This window comes from Carex rostrata, chromosome 24 (genome assembly GCF_964058835.1).
Source record: "Carex rostrata chromosome 24, lpCarRost1.2, whole genome shotgun sequence".
NCBI classification, from domain to species: Eukaryota; Viridiplantae; Streptophyta; class Magnoliopsida; order Poales; family Cyperaceae; genus Carex; species Carex rostrata.
Window position 1 is genome coordinate 3,404,805 of NC_135941.1, and position 15,208 is coordinate 3,420,012.

The window sequence follows — 15,208 nt, forward strand, 5'->3', positions numbered from 1 at the left end:
CCATATGGAGACAGTTATAGAGTGGAAACTCCTTTAATTGGAGTGTTGTATTTGGGTTGTAAATGCCTTGTTATCTTGTCACATAAAGACACTGCTAGAGTGCTCCAAACACCTTGATTTGGAGTGTTGTATTAGGGTTGTAAATGCTCTATTATCTTGCCAGACAGAGATACTATAAGAGTGCTCCAAACACCTTCAATTCGAGTGTTGAATAAGGGTTGTTGATGCCCTATTATCTTGCCAGCTAGAGACACTACTAGAGTGCTAACAACACTTTCAATTGGTGTGTTTTATTGGGGTTGTAAATGCCGTATTATCATGCCATCTTGAGACACTACTAGAGTGCTCCAAACAACTTCAATTGGATTGTTGTATTAGGGTTGTAAATGCACTATTATCTTCCTATCTCGAGACACTACAATTGTTATCCAAACACCTTCAGTTGGAGTGTTTTATAAGGGTTATAAATGCAATATTATCTTGCTATATAGAGACACTACTAGTGCGCTTTAAATACCTTCATCTAGAGTGTTGTATTAGGGTTGTAAATGCCGTATTATCTTGCCATATAGAAACACTACTGAAGTGCTCCAAACACGTTCAGTTGAAGTTTGGTATTAGTGTTGTGAATGTGATGTTATCGTGCCATGTAGAGACGCTACAAGAGTGCTCCAAACACCTTCAATTGGAGTGTTGTATTAGGGTTGTAAATGCCCTATGATCTTGCCATCTGGAGACACTACTAGAGTACTCCAAACATCTTCAATTGGAGTGTTGTATTGGGGTTGTAAATGTCATATTATCATGCCATTCAGAGACACTATTATAGTGCTCCAAACACCATCAATTGGAGTGTTGTATTATAAATGCCATCATCTTCTTGCCATCTTGAAACACTACGAGAGTGCTGCAAACACCTTTAATTAGAGTGTTGCATTAGGGTTGTAAATGCCCAATAATCTTGCTATCTGGAGACACTACTAGAGTGCGCCAAACACATTTAATTGGAGTGTTTTACATGGGTTGTAACTGCCCTATTATCTATCCATATAAAGACACTACTAGAGTGCTCCAAACACCTTCAATTGGAGTGTTGTATTTGGATTGTTAATGCCATATTATATTGCCATAAAGAGCCATCACTACAGTGCTCCAAACACCTTCAATTGGAGGGCTGTATTAGGGTTGTAAATTCCCTATTATTTTGGCATCTGGAGACACTACTATAGTTCTCCAAACAGCTTCTGTTGGAGTGTTGCATTAGGGTTGTAAATGCCTTATTATCTTGCCACCTGGAGACATTACTAGAGTGTTCCAAACACCTTCAATTGTAGTGTTTTATTAGGACCGTAAATGCCCTACTATCTTACTATCTGGAGACAACACTAGAGTGCTCCAAACACCTTCAATTGGAGTATTGTATTGGGATTGTAAATGCCGTATTATCATGCCATTTTGAGACACTATTGGAGTGCTGCAAACACCTTCAATTGGAGTGTTGTGTTAGGGTTATAAATGCAATTATTATCTTGCCATCTTGAGACACTTCTAGAGTGCTTCAAACACCTTCAATTGGAGTGTTGTATTAGGGTTGTAAATGCCATATTATCTTGTCATTTGGAGACACTACTATAGTGCTGCAAACACCTTTAATTCGAGTGTTTTAATAGGGTTGTAAATACTCTATTATCTTTCCATATAGAGACACTATTAGAGTGCTCCAAACACCGTCAATTGGAGTATTCTATTAGGGTTATAAATGCAATATTATCTTGCTATCCGGAGACACTACTAGAGTGCTCCAAATACCTTCAATTGGAGGGTTGTATTGGTGTTGTAAATGTCTTATTATCTTGCCATCTGGAGACACTACTAGTGTTCTCGAAACACCTTCAATTGGAGTGTTTTATTAGGGTTAGAACTACTCTCTTACGTTGTCATCTGGAGACACTATTAGAGTGCTGCCAAGACTTTTAATTGGAGTGTTATTTTAGGGTTGCAAGTAGCATCTCCTCTTGTCATATAGAGACATTACTATCGTGCTCCAAACACTTTCAATTGGAGTGTTGTATTAGAGTTACAAGTGACCCATTATCTTGCCATATGGAGACAGTATTAGAGTGCTCCAAACACCTTCAATTGGAGTGTTTTATTAGGGTTACAACTACCCTCTTATGTTGCCATATGGAGACACTACTAGAGTGCTGCAGAGACTTTTAATTGAAGTGTTGTATTAGGGTTGTAACTGCCCTATTATCTTTCCATATAAAGACACTACTAGAGTGCTCCAAACACCTTCAATTGGAGTGTTGTATTGGGGTTGTAAATGCCGTATTATCATGTCATTTAGAGACACTACCAGAGTGCTCCAAACACCTTCAATTGGAGTGTTGTATTTGGATTGTAAATGCCATATTATATTGCCATATAGAGCCCTCACTAGAGTGCGCCAAACACCTTCAATTGGAGGGTTGTATTAGGGTTGTAAATGCCCTATTATCTTGGCATCTAGAGACACTACTAGAGTGCTCCAAACACCTTCAGTTGGAGTGTTGTATTAGGGTTGTAAATGCCCTATTATCTTGCCATCTGGAGACACTACTAGAGTGCTTCTTCAAACACCTTCTATTGGAGTGTTACATTACGGTTGTAAATGCCGTATTTTCATGCCAATTAGAGACACTACTACATTGCTTCAAACACTTTCAATTGGATTGTTGTATTGGGGTAATAAATGAAATATTATCTTGCTATCTGGAGACACTACTAGAGTGTTCCAAACACCGTCAATTGGAGTGTTTTATTAGGGTTACAACTACCTTCTTATGTTGCCATCTGGAGACACTACTAGAGAGCTGCAAACTCCTTTAATTGGAGTATTGTATTTCGGTTGTAAATGCCCTGTTATCTTGTTATATAAAGACACTGCTAGAGTGCTCCAAACACCTTGATTTGGAGTGTTGTATTAGGGTTGTAAATGCTCTATTATCTTGCCATACAGAGATACTATAAGAGTGCTCCAAACACCTTCAATTCGAGTGTTGAATAAGGGTTGTTGATGCCCTATTATCTTGCCATCTGGAGACACTACTAGAGTGCTTCCAACACTTTCAATTGGTGTGTTTTATTGGGGTTGTAAATGCTGTATTATCATGCCATCTTGAGACACTACTAGAGTGCTCCAAACAACTTCAATTGGAATGTTGTATTTGGGTTGTAAATGCCCTATTATCTTCCTATCTCAAGACACTACTATTGTTATCCAAACACCATCAGTTGGAGTGTTTTATAAGTGTTATAAATGCAATATTATCTTGTTATATAGAGACACTACTAGTGCGCTTTAAATACCTTAATCTAGAGTGTTGTATTAGGGTTGTAAATGTCGTATTATCTTGCCATATAGAGACACTACTGGAGTGCTCCAAACACCTTCAATTGAAGTGTGGTATTAGGGTTGTGAATGCTATGTTATCGTGCCATGTAGAGACGCTACAAGAGTGCTCCAAACACCTTCAACTGGAGTGTTGTATTAGGGTTGTAAATACCTTATTATTTTGGTGTCTCTACACTACTAGAGTGCTCCAAACAGCTTTTGTTGGAGTGTTGCATTAGGGTTGTAAATGTCCTATTATCTTGCCATCTGGAGACACTACTAGAGTGCTCCAAACACCTTTAATTGGAGTGTTGTATAAGGGTTGTAAATGCCCTACTATCTTGCCATATAGAGACACCACTAGAGTGCTGCAAACACCTTCAATTGGAGTGTTGTATTAGGTTGTAAATGCCCTATTATCTTGCCATCTAGAGACACATCTAGAGTGCTTCAAATACCTTCAATTGGAGTGTTGTATTAGGGTTGTAAATGCCTTATTATCTTGCCATCTGGAGACACTACTAGAGTGCTCGAAACACCTTCAATTGGAGTGTTTTATTAGGGTTACAACTACTCTCTTACGTTGTCATCTGGAGACACTACTAGAGTGCTGCCAAGACTTTTAATTGGAGTGTTGTTTTAGGGTTGCAAGTACCATCTCCTCTTGTCATATAGAGACATTACTTTTGTGCTCGAAACACTTTCAATTGGAGTGTTTTATTAGGGTTGTAAATGCCCTATTATCTAACCTTATATAGCTCCAAACACTCGGAGTGTTGTATTAGGGTTGCAAACTACTAGATGCTCCAAACACCTTCAATCGGAGTGTTGTATTAGGGTTGCAAATGACCAATTATCTTGCCATATGGAGACAATACTAGAGTGCTCGAAATACCTTTAATTGGACTGTTTTATGAGCATTGTAAGTACCCTATTATCTTGCCCTATAGAGACACTATTAGAGTGCTCTAAGAACCTTTAATTGGAGTATTGTATTAGGGTTGTAACTGCCATATTATCTTTCCATATAAAGACACTACTAGAGTGCTCCAAACACCTTCAATTGAAGTGTTGTGTTAGGTTTGTAAATGCCCTATTATATTGCCATATAGAGCCATCACTAGAGTGCTCCAAACACCTTCAATTGGAGGGTTGTATTAGGGTTGTAAATACCCTATTATCTTGGCATCTAGAGACACTACTAGAGTTCTCCAAACAGCTTCTGTTGGAGTGTTGCATTAGGGTTGTAGATGCCATATTATCTTGCTATCTGGAGACACTACTATAGTGCTTCAAACACCTTCTATTGGAGTGTTCTATTGAGGTTGTACATGCCGTATTATCATGCCAATTAGAGACACTACTAGAGTGCTTCAAACACCTTCAATTGGAGTGTTTTGTTGGGGTAATAAATGCAATATTATCTAGCTATCTGGAGACACTACTATTGTGTTTCAAACACCTTCAATTGGATAGTTGTATTAGGGTTGTAAATGTCCTATTATCTTGCCAACTGGAGACACTACTAGAGTGCTCCAAACACCTTTAATTGGAGTATTTTATTAGGGTTGTAAATGCTCTATTATCTTGTCATATAGAGACACAACTAGAGTGCTCCAAAGACCTTCAATTGGAGTGTTGTATTAGGGTTATAAATGCAATATTATCTTGCTATACGGAGACACTACTAGAGTGCTCCAAATATACCTTCACTTTGTATTAGGGTTGTAAATGCCTTATTATCTTGCCATATAGAGACACTATTAGAGTGCTCAAATCACTTTCAATTGGATGATGTTTTAGGGTTGGAAATGCCCAATCGTCTTGCCTTTTGGAGACACTACTAGAGTCCTCCAAACATCTTTAATTGGAGTGTTTTAATAGGTTATAAATGCCCTATTATGTTGCCATATAGAGAAACTAGTAGAGTGCTCCAAACACCATCAATTGAAGTGTTGTATTAGGGTTGTAAATGCCCTATTATCTTGTCATATAGAGCCATCACTAGAGTGCTCTAAATACATTCAATTGGAGTGTTGTATTTTGTAAATAACCTATTATCTTGTCATATAGAGACACTATTAGAGTGCTCCAAACACCTTCAATTGGAGTGTTGTATTAGGGTTTTATATGCCATATAGTGACACTACAAGAGTACTCCAAACACCTTCAATTGGAGTTGTAAATGTCATATTATCTTGCCATTTAGAGACACTATTAGAGTGCTGCAAAGATCTTCAATTGGATTGTTGTATTTGGGTTATAAATGCCCTAATTATATTGCCATCTTGAGACACTACTAGTTTGATTATAACACCTTCAATTGGATTGTTGAATTTGGGTTGTAAATGCCTTCTTATCTTGCCATCTGGAAAGACTACTATAGTGCTTCAAACACCTTCAATTGGAGTGTTGTATTAGGGTTGTAAATGCCCTACTAACTTGCCATCTAGAGACACTGCTAGAGTGCTCCAAACACCTTTAATTGGCGTGTTTTATTAGGGTTGTAAATGCCCTATTATATTGCCATATAGAGACACGACTAGAGTGGTCCAACCAACTTCAATTGAAGTGTTGTATTAGAGGTTGTAAATGCCCTATTATCTTGCCATATAGAGACACTATTAGAGTGCTCCAAACACCTTCAATTGGAGTGTTGTATTAGGGTTGTAAATGCCATATTATCTTGCCATATAGAGACATTACTAGAGTGCTCCAAACACCTTCAATTGGAGTGTTGTATTAAGGTTGTAAATGCCTTATTATCTTGCTATCTGGAGACACTTCTAGAGTGCTCCAAACACCTTCAATTGGAGTCTTGTATTAGGTTTGTAAATACCCTATTATCTTGTCATATAGAGACATTACTAGAGTGCTCCAAACACATTCAATTGGAGTGTGGTATTAATTTTGTAAATGTCATATTATCTTGCTATATAGAGACACTACAAGAGTGCTCTAAACACCTTCAATTGGAGTGTTGTATTAGGGTTGTAAATGTCTTATTATCTTGCCATCTGGAGACACTACTGGAGTGCTCGAAACTCCTTTAATTGGATTGTTGTATTGGGGTAGTACATGCCGTATTTTAGTGACACTATTAGAGTGCTAAAAATACTTTCAATTAGAGTGTTGTATTAGGGTTGTAAATTCCCTTACTATCTTGCCATCTTGAGACACTACTACAGTGCTCCCCACACCTTTTATTAGAGTGTGGAATTAGGGTTGTAAATGCCCTATTATCTTGCCATATGGAGACACTACTATAGTGCTCCAAACACCTCAACTAGGGTACTGTATTAGCTTTGGAAATGTCCTATTAATTTGCTATCTGGAGACACTACTTGAGTGCTCCAAACACCTTCAATTGGAGTGTTGTATTAGGGTTGTAAATCTGTTATTATCTTGCCTCCACTACTAGAGTGCTGCAAATTCATTTAATTATAGTAACATACATAATTACATTTTACAGCTTTCCTTCTTGAGACATGTGCAGGTTCATGACAATTGGAGATACAAGAGTTGGATAGCAAAAGCATAAGTCAAAACTAGTATCATTCCCGTGCGTTGCAATGGAATATATTATAAGAGAAAAAAAACCTCATACAAAATGACATATTTTTATGAAAAATAGACTAATAAAAAATAATGATTCAACAATAAAAGAATATGCCAATGTATTCTCATACAAATAAAAGGTGCAAGAGATGCATGTAGATATTTGAATTCTGAAGAGGAGAAACAAGAAAACAAAGAAAAAAATCGCTAAAAGCCAGATAACTTGTTATCAAATATCATGATATGTATAGAAAAAAAATTTGATAATATTTCTAGATTTTTCACGGCAATAGCTATAGAAACATAGAAGAGAAATAAGGAATGAAAGAAATAAGGAAACATAATTATATCGCTAAATTGGAGAGGAAGAAAATAAGAAATGAATGAAATAAGGAAACATATTATATTGCTAAATTTCAGAGTTTATTTAATTTTAATTGTAATGTATCGTGTGGCGGTACGTGTGGCGAGTATTTTTTAGTTAAATTTAGACTTCTACACATTATTCAGATGGATTTAATAAAAAAAGACAGATTATGTAATTGAATGGTTGAGATTAAATCTGAAATTTCAACTTTCAATCGTAGCCGTTGGCGGATCGGACACCCAACGTGCTTAATAATAGAATGGAGATTAAGGACAATTAATCTGTAAAATTGGTAAAATAAGCTTGAGACTGAACTAAGTGAGGCCTGTCGTTGCAACGGTCCAGGAACCATTGCAACGGAATAAATCAGGTCGCAGAAATGACGATGCCATATTAAATCAAATTAAGCGACTCCAGCCGGGTTGAGATAGAGACTTCCGTTATGGAGACCGTTACAACGATCCTTGACCATTGCATATCCAAACCTGTTCGAACTACCCTACCGTTGTAACGGTCCATGTAACGTTACAACGGTCAGGACCACTTACTTCCTTTTTGATAGCTCTCTATATATAGAAGCTATTCCAAGGTTTGGATTGACACTCTAGTCGCCCCCAACTTAAATATTTCATATTTATAGATCTAGATAAAGCCATTGTTGCTTGTGTGCTTAAACTTCAATACTCACAATCAATCTCAAGCTTATTCAATCAATGACACAACTCCTAGAGTGATCATGCGTGATCAAACCATTTACTACTTTGAGCCTTTGTGCTCACCCAGTAATCCTTGAGTCCTCGCGAATCAGATTGTCTTTCTTGAGCCTTTAGTGCTCCTTGTTCAGGCCGTGTGACTTCACAGAAGATTGTAAGGGCTCACTGGTTCCACTTTGTAATCCTTTCTCATTGGGTTAAGAAAGACACGCCATCTTGAAGGTCACGGGCCCCGGAGATGTAGGTGTTAGTGCCGAACTCGGTAAACAACTCTTGTGTCAAGTGTCTCTAAACTCTACTCTTTACTTTATTTATTTCATACTTTTAGTTTAGGACAAAGTTATTCTAAGTTTCCGCCAAGAATAACTTTAGGACACACCCGAACTTTATAACTTAGATTAAAATTTAAAAATGCCCTATTCATCCCCCTTCTAGGTGCCTTTGGGAACAGCAAGTGGTATCAGAGCAGGAAATTCAAATTAAGGCACACTTAGTTTGAAATTTTTATTTGGATCTTTAAATGGCACCAATATTACCAAGACATGTTAAGGAACCTCCAATCTTTGGTCAAGAGACAAATAACTTTAGCCATTGGAAAAAGCACATGATTTATTTTTTCAAAACCAATGAGGTTTGAGATATTGTAGAAAATGGTTATATACCGAAATTTGATGAAAATAATGAATTGACTATAGAATCCAAACTTGAAAGGAAGGATAACATTTATGCAATAAATTATATAATTAATTCGGTTAGTGGTCCTGTCTTTTCATTACTTAAAGATGTGGATAGTGCCCATGAATTATGAGAGGGTCGAATAAATCGGTATGAAGTAAATACTCAGATTAAAAGGAGTGAGACAAAGTCGAATGGTCAAGATCTCAACTTTGCGTTGATGTCAAAGGGCAATGAAAGATTAATGATGGTGAATGTCAACTCGATTATCACAAGCAAGAACATCACCAACAAGAAAACCATTAAGGGTCCAACAAACATTGCCACAACCAATAACAAGAAGATGGACTCGGATGATTCAAGTGAAGTATCAACAAGCTCCGCCAATGAGGTAACTCTAGCACTCGACAATAATAATCGTGAGTCAAAAATTGAATTGATAAATGTATGTGTAGAAATTGATGATACAAGTAGCTCTTTGGATAAGAATCAAACACATAGGAATGAAATTAAATTGAGATTTCTTCTTGATAAATCATATAAGACCTTACTTAGGAAAGAAGAAATTATACAAAATTTGAGGTCTAAGATTGTTGATCTAGAATCTAAGGTAAATAAATTTGAGTCAATGACCCTTGAATCACACAATTGTAGATTACACTTAGACGAATTAGAATCGGTGAGAATAAGAGCAAATCAATTACAAGATGAGAATAGAACCTTAAAAGCAACTAATGTTATAAATAAAATGTTATGAATCCAAAATTGGAGAGTTGGAAATGACTAGTAAAAGTAACAATTGTCAATCACAATTGAGTGAAATAGAGATTTTAAAAGTTAGAATACAAACCTTAGAAACCAAAAATAAGACTTTAAAATCATGTAACAAGTTTAGAAATTTAATTAATCTTGAGGAAGACAAGGTAGGTAATTTGACCATGAATTGCAAAAATACCAAGAGCACTAAAGAAGGAGAGAAACATACACTAAACTCAGAGGTTAATAATAATCAAAAGTCACATAACTATGCATTTAAGTATAGATATAATAATAAAAGTTATAAGGATAATAGGGTACCCGACAATTCACAATGATCAAACAAGGATTATTTTAAAAGATCAAATCAATAGGTTCATGATTTAAAAGATAAAAATATCTCACAAAATAAAGTTCAAACTAAGAATTCAATTAGGAATATTTTCCAACATCATAATAAAGTTATATCCTACTAAAATAAAAATGTTTCACCTAAAATAGTGAATTGGAGTCAAAATGAACCTTGAAAACAAACTCAAGAATTAAAGTGTCACTTTCAACATCACTTTCAACCTTGAACTTACCTTACCCCTCAACACCTCTCAAACCCTCTCTTACATTTTACAATTATTGTTGTAAGATTGGACATACTTCATTAGAGTGTAGGTTTAGGAAGAAGAACAATATGTCGAATGTTGTTTGGATGCCTAAATCTAGAAAAGAATAACTAGATGGTCAAATTGTCTCCCCAATAAATTCCAATTTCAAAATTCTTGAGGGGGAGATAAATTCAAGGCATGTGCTAATAATCTTGACTAGTATATATCTAAATAGATATGGTTGATTAAGTATATTCAAATAAAATATTTGAACCATTAAAATGATGCATGTGCTATAATTTCAATTACATGCATGTGCTATATTCCAATTATGATAGAGTTAGACGTATAGATATAACATTATTGAATTAAAATTACTAGATGACATCTACATAAAGTACTAAAGAGCATGACCATCATTGAAGTTGAATTCCTTATGAAATAATTTTCAAAATAAGCAAAATCTTTCGTATCTAAAAACCAATGAATGAAAGAATGAGATCTAATCTTACAAATTTTGCAAATTAACCCTTGTGAAAATTTAATATTTCAAGATTGTAAATGGCCTATTATCTTGCCATATAGAGCCATCACTAGAGTGCTCGAAATAACTTCAATTGGAGTGTTGTATTAGGGTTGTAAATGCCCTATTATCTTGTCATATAGAGAAACTACTAGAGTGCTCGAAACACCTTCAATTGGAGTACTGTATTAGGGTTGTAAATGTCATATTATCTTGCCATATAGATACACTACATGAGTGCTCCAAACACCTTCAATTGGAGTGTTGTATTAGGGTTGTAAATACCCTATTATCTTGCCATCTGGAGACACTACTAGAGTGCTCAAAACACCTTTAATTGGAGTGTTGCATTAGGGTTGTAAATGCCCTATTATCTTGCGATATAAAGACACTACTAGAGTGCTCCAAATACCTTCAATTGGTGTGTTCTATTAGGGTTGTAAATGTCATATTGTCTTGCCATATAGAGACACTACTAGAGTGCTCCAAATACTTTCAATTGGAGTGTTATATTAGGATTGTAAATGCATTATTATCTTGTCATTTAGAGACACTATTAGTATGCTCTAAACACCTTCAATTGGAGTGTTGTATTAGGGTTGTAAATGCCTCATTATATTGCCATATGGAGACACTACTAGAGTGCTCCAAACACCTTCAATTGGAGTGTTTTATTAGGGTTACAACTACCCTCTTATGTTGCCATATGGAGACACTACTAGAGTGCTGCAAAGACTTTTAATTGGAGTGTTGTATTTGGGTTGCAACTACTCTCTTCTCTTGCCATATAGAGACATTACTATAGTGCTCCAAACACCTTCAATTGGAGTGTTGTATTAGGGTTGTAAATGCTCTATTATTTTGCCATATAGAGACACTACTAGACTGCTCCGAACACCTTTAATTGGAGTATTGTATTAGAGTTGTAGATGCTCTATTATCTTGCCATCTGGAGACACTACTAGAGTGCTCCAAACACCTTCAATTTGAGTATTTTATTAGGGTTACAACTACATGTTAGGGGTGAAATAAGTCGTTATTTTCCCTATCACTTAGTCTGAAATATTGTTATTTATCGAGTTACAATTGTCTACTTTTTAAAGAATCAGATTCATTTTTGTTATTTTACTTGATCTAAGAGAATTGTAGATTTTGATGATATTCGAGTTAAAACAGGCATAAAATGAAGCAATTCTGACACTCAGCCTCAGCCATTCGGATGCCCTCATTCGCATGCTACCCAGATCAGCCACCGCAGGAAGTTATGCCTCCGTGTGATTTAACTCCAAATCGCATGTGACTTGGCCATCCGCACGTAGAAACTGTCAGAACAACAGTTATAGATATAACTTCCCAGGAAAGAACATCTCTCCCAACTCTCGAATCTCTGAAGCCACAAAGAGACATTTTACATTGAGAGCACTTAGGGTTTATCTTATGGAGGCTATGCTAAGGAGAGATCAATAGGATAACAAGGTCTGCATTAGAAGAAATAAGTAGAGACAAGACAAGAAGACAACGTACATTAGAGAAGAGGTAGCATAGGTGTCCACCTTCCATCTCTCTCTCTTTATTGCTCTCTTTCTTAATGTCTTTTGTCTCTTTTGTTGTTGAGCCCGCCATGAGCGGCTGAACAACCCTTTTCTAGGGTGAAGACATGTAATCTTGAATTCTTATGAGTTTAATTTAGTTGTTTATTTATATTTGTCATTGCACTATGATCTGAATTCTTACTGAGATTTACTCCTTACGTTCTTACTTATTGTGTGCTTAAAGTGACCTCATATGCATTGAGACGTACGCTCCTTGTATACCTTTGGGGAGGGTTAACCAATAACCAAAGAATATAAGTATCTAAGATACAAGTAGAATAGATCAAAAGGGTGACCACTTGTATTCGAACTTCAGTTAGAAACCTATTAGGATATAGTTTAGTAGACGAACGTCACATCCTATGACTAATCGTGGAGTAATCTTAATTGTTATTATTATGAAAGGTATATAGAAAGGACGTAACTGTGAACTTGACCCTTTTAAAATATTAGTAGTTAGGACTTATCATAAATTTTCATGCAATTGTACTAAGTACTCAACTAGGACTTACTCAAACTCAATTAGGGTGTTGTGAGACTGACCAGTAATCAACACCAGAACAGGATTAGAAACTCTCAGATTGCAATTGATACCAGTATAGATCGTGTATGATTCTGATCAAACCGTGTGTGATTTCGACTAGAGTAGAAACCAGCCCTTGTACGGTTTACCCCGTTGTGTGTGGATGGTGACAGAACCGCATGCTACTGAGTGACTTTACATTGACAGGTATTAGCAGTAGCATGCAGTTGGTGACAGGCCATATGCAATTGTTATGTTATCTAGAACCAAAATTAAACTAGTTTGAATGATAGACTGTCTGATCCCCTAAAAGCCCATTCTCTGGACACTTAATCCAATACTACTTCACTGTTGTAACTCAACATTACAACCAAAACAACCAACAATCAATCAATCAACCACAACCAACCAACCTAAAAGAACCATAACCTAGACTTAGCTTGCACCTAGATCTCTTAATACACTATCCATACGGATTGACACCTCGATCTATACTATACGATAGATTCATGCGCTTGTGAATCGATTGTAAAATAGACAATTAGGGTTATAAATATTATTAGCATTGATTTCCACCCTATCACGACACCCATTTGAACTCAGTAAAAGAGGAGCAATATTAGTCCCCCAATTTTGATACTAGAAATGAAAGTTCATATATATTTTTTTATCAAAAAACTATGGGTTATAATTTTATTTATAATTAAAGTGGTGATAAAAATTATAACACTATATTTTCACTTTATTTTTTATCAAATGTATCTTAGTGCAACACAAAAGTGCTTCTCTAACAACAAATGAGAAATATGACTCAGATGTTCAGACTGACACAAAAACATTCCTTAATCAAATTTTGTTAGAGGTAATTTGATTGATATGTTAATTTTGTTTTTTGTTTTATACTTATCATGATAGCGATGCATATAGAGTGATTTTATTGTCATTCTGATATGCCAATTAGGCCGTTGTACCCATACCTGATATGATGGCTCGCAATAATAACAAACTCAACACTTGATATTTTATATAGGCATCAGAAGCACTAGGTTAAACTCCTAATTCAATACTCAAGGATCTTACTTACAATTTTATTTATTTCACAATGCGGATGGTGTCATAATGCCCTCTTGGTTTGATATTCATGAGATAACTATTTCCTCAGTAAGTTTGAGATCATTTTACCTTTAGATTGGATTCGCAAAAACTTCATCAATATTGGAGCAATGTACCACTGAACAAGGGGCCCGTGTCGTTAGCACTGGGAGAAGCCAATACAAGGGTAATTGGAGAGCAACTCGTGTAGTCTGTTGGTGATTTGTCTGCAGAGTTGGCACGCCACGAGTGAATAAAGAGATGTAGTTAATAAAATTTAGTGATTCTTGTTGTGTTAGCATGTGTATAAATAAAGAATGTAACTGTGAAGTCAATGGAGCGAATTATTGAGTAATTGTAAGAGTTCCACCTAAACTTGGCTATTTCACCATTTTTGTATCCAATTTTATAAAGTAGTGAAATTTGATTTGAATAGTTTTGTTGTTGTTAAATTTTATCACTCTGTGATTGTATTATGATCAGGGGTGTTACATCCATCTTTCTTACAATACTGTAGATATGATTATCAAACTCAACATTACTGTTGGTACGGTACCATCACTAGTATTGTACCACTGTTGGTACAATTTACAACTCCTATCAAATGCTGAGTTTACAATTCTGTTAATTTTATGAAGAGTTGGCTTTATAATTTGTTTGAATTCACAGCTAACTGGAACCATCATTTTTTTCATTTGAAAAAGGGTTGAGGCCTCCCTTTGTTTTGAAGTACGGGCCTAATCTTGTTTCAGTGAAACAAAAACCCCTCCTGTATATTTTTTTCCTTTACTACCCTTTGGTATGCTTTTTGGTTCTTATTTCTTTGTAATTATATTAAACTTTTTGGTCTTTAGATAAAATTTACCAAATGTATAACATTCTCAAGTTGTACATGATCCCATCTCATGTTGAAAGGTTAAACTATTTTGAGTGTTCCTAGTTAAATGATGATTGATGTCTATTGAATGTTGTTGCCCTGATGAAAAGGAAATACTGTTGAAATATTTTATTTCAAATTATGTTAAAAATAATGCTTAGCAAGTTAATTCTCTCAGTAATAATATGATTTCAGAATTGATTACAAGTTGTTTCAAACTTTCAGTAGTTTATCAAGAAGTTGTTCTGCAGTACATAATATCAATTTTATAAAAAAAAATACAAGAATTGTTTATCATCTTTAATGTTCACATTATTCTAATACAATTTCTTTGATTTGTTATACAACTAACAAATGACAACATATCTAAAAAAATGAAAGTGATAACATTGAAATTGATGCATTTGCAAAATACATTGGTACACTAACACAAAAAGTAATAACATTGGTACATTAGTAAAACCGGTGATAACATTGACTTGTAAATTTACATATAACTAAATTTCATCAACATATATTGAAAAGAGAGCAATATGTACAACATTCATAGACAAAAC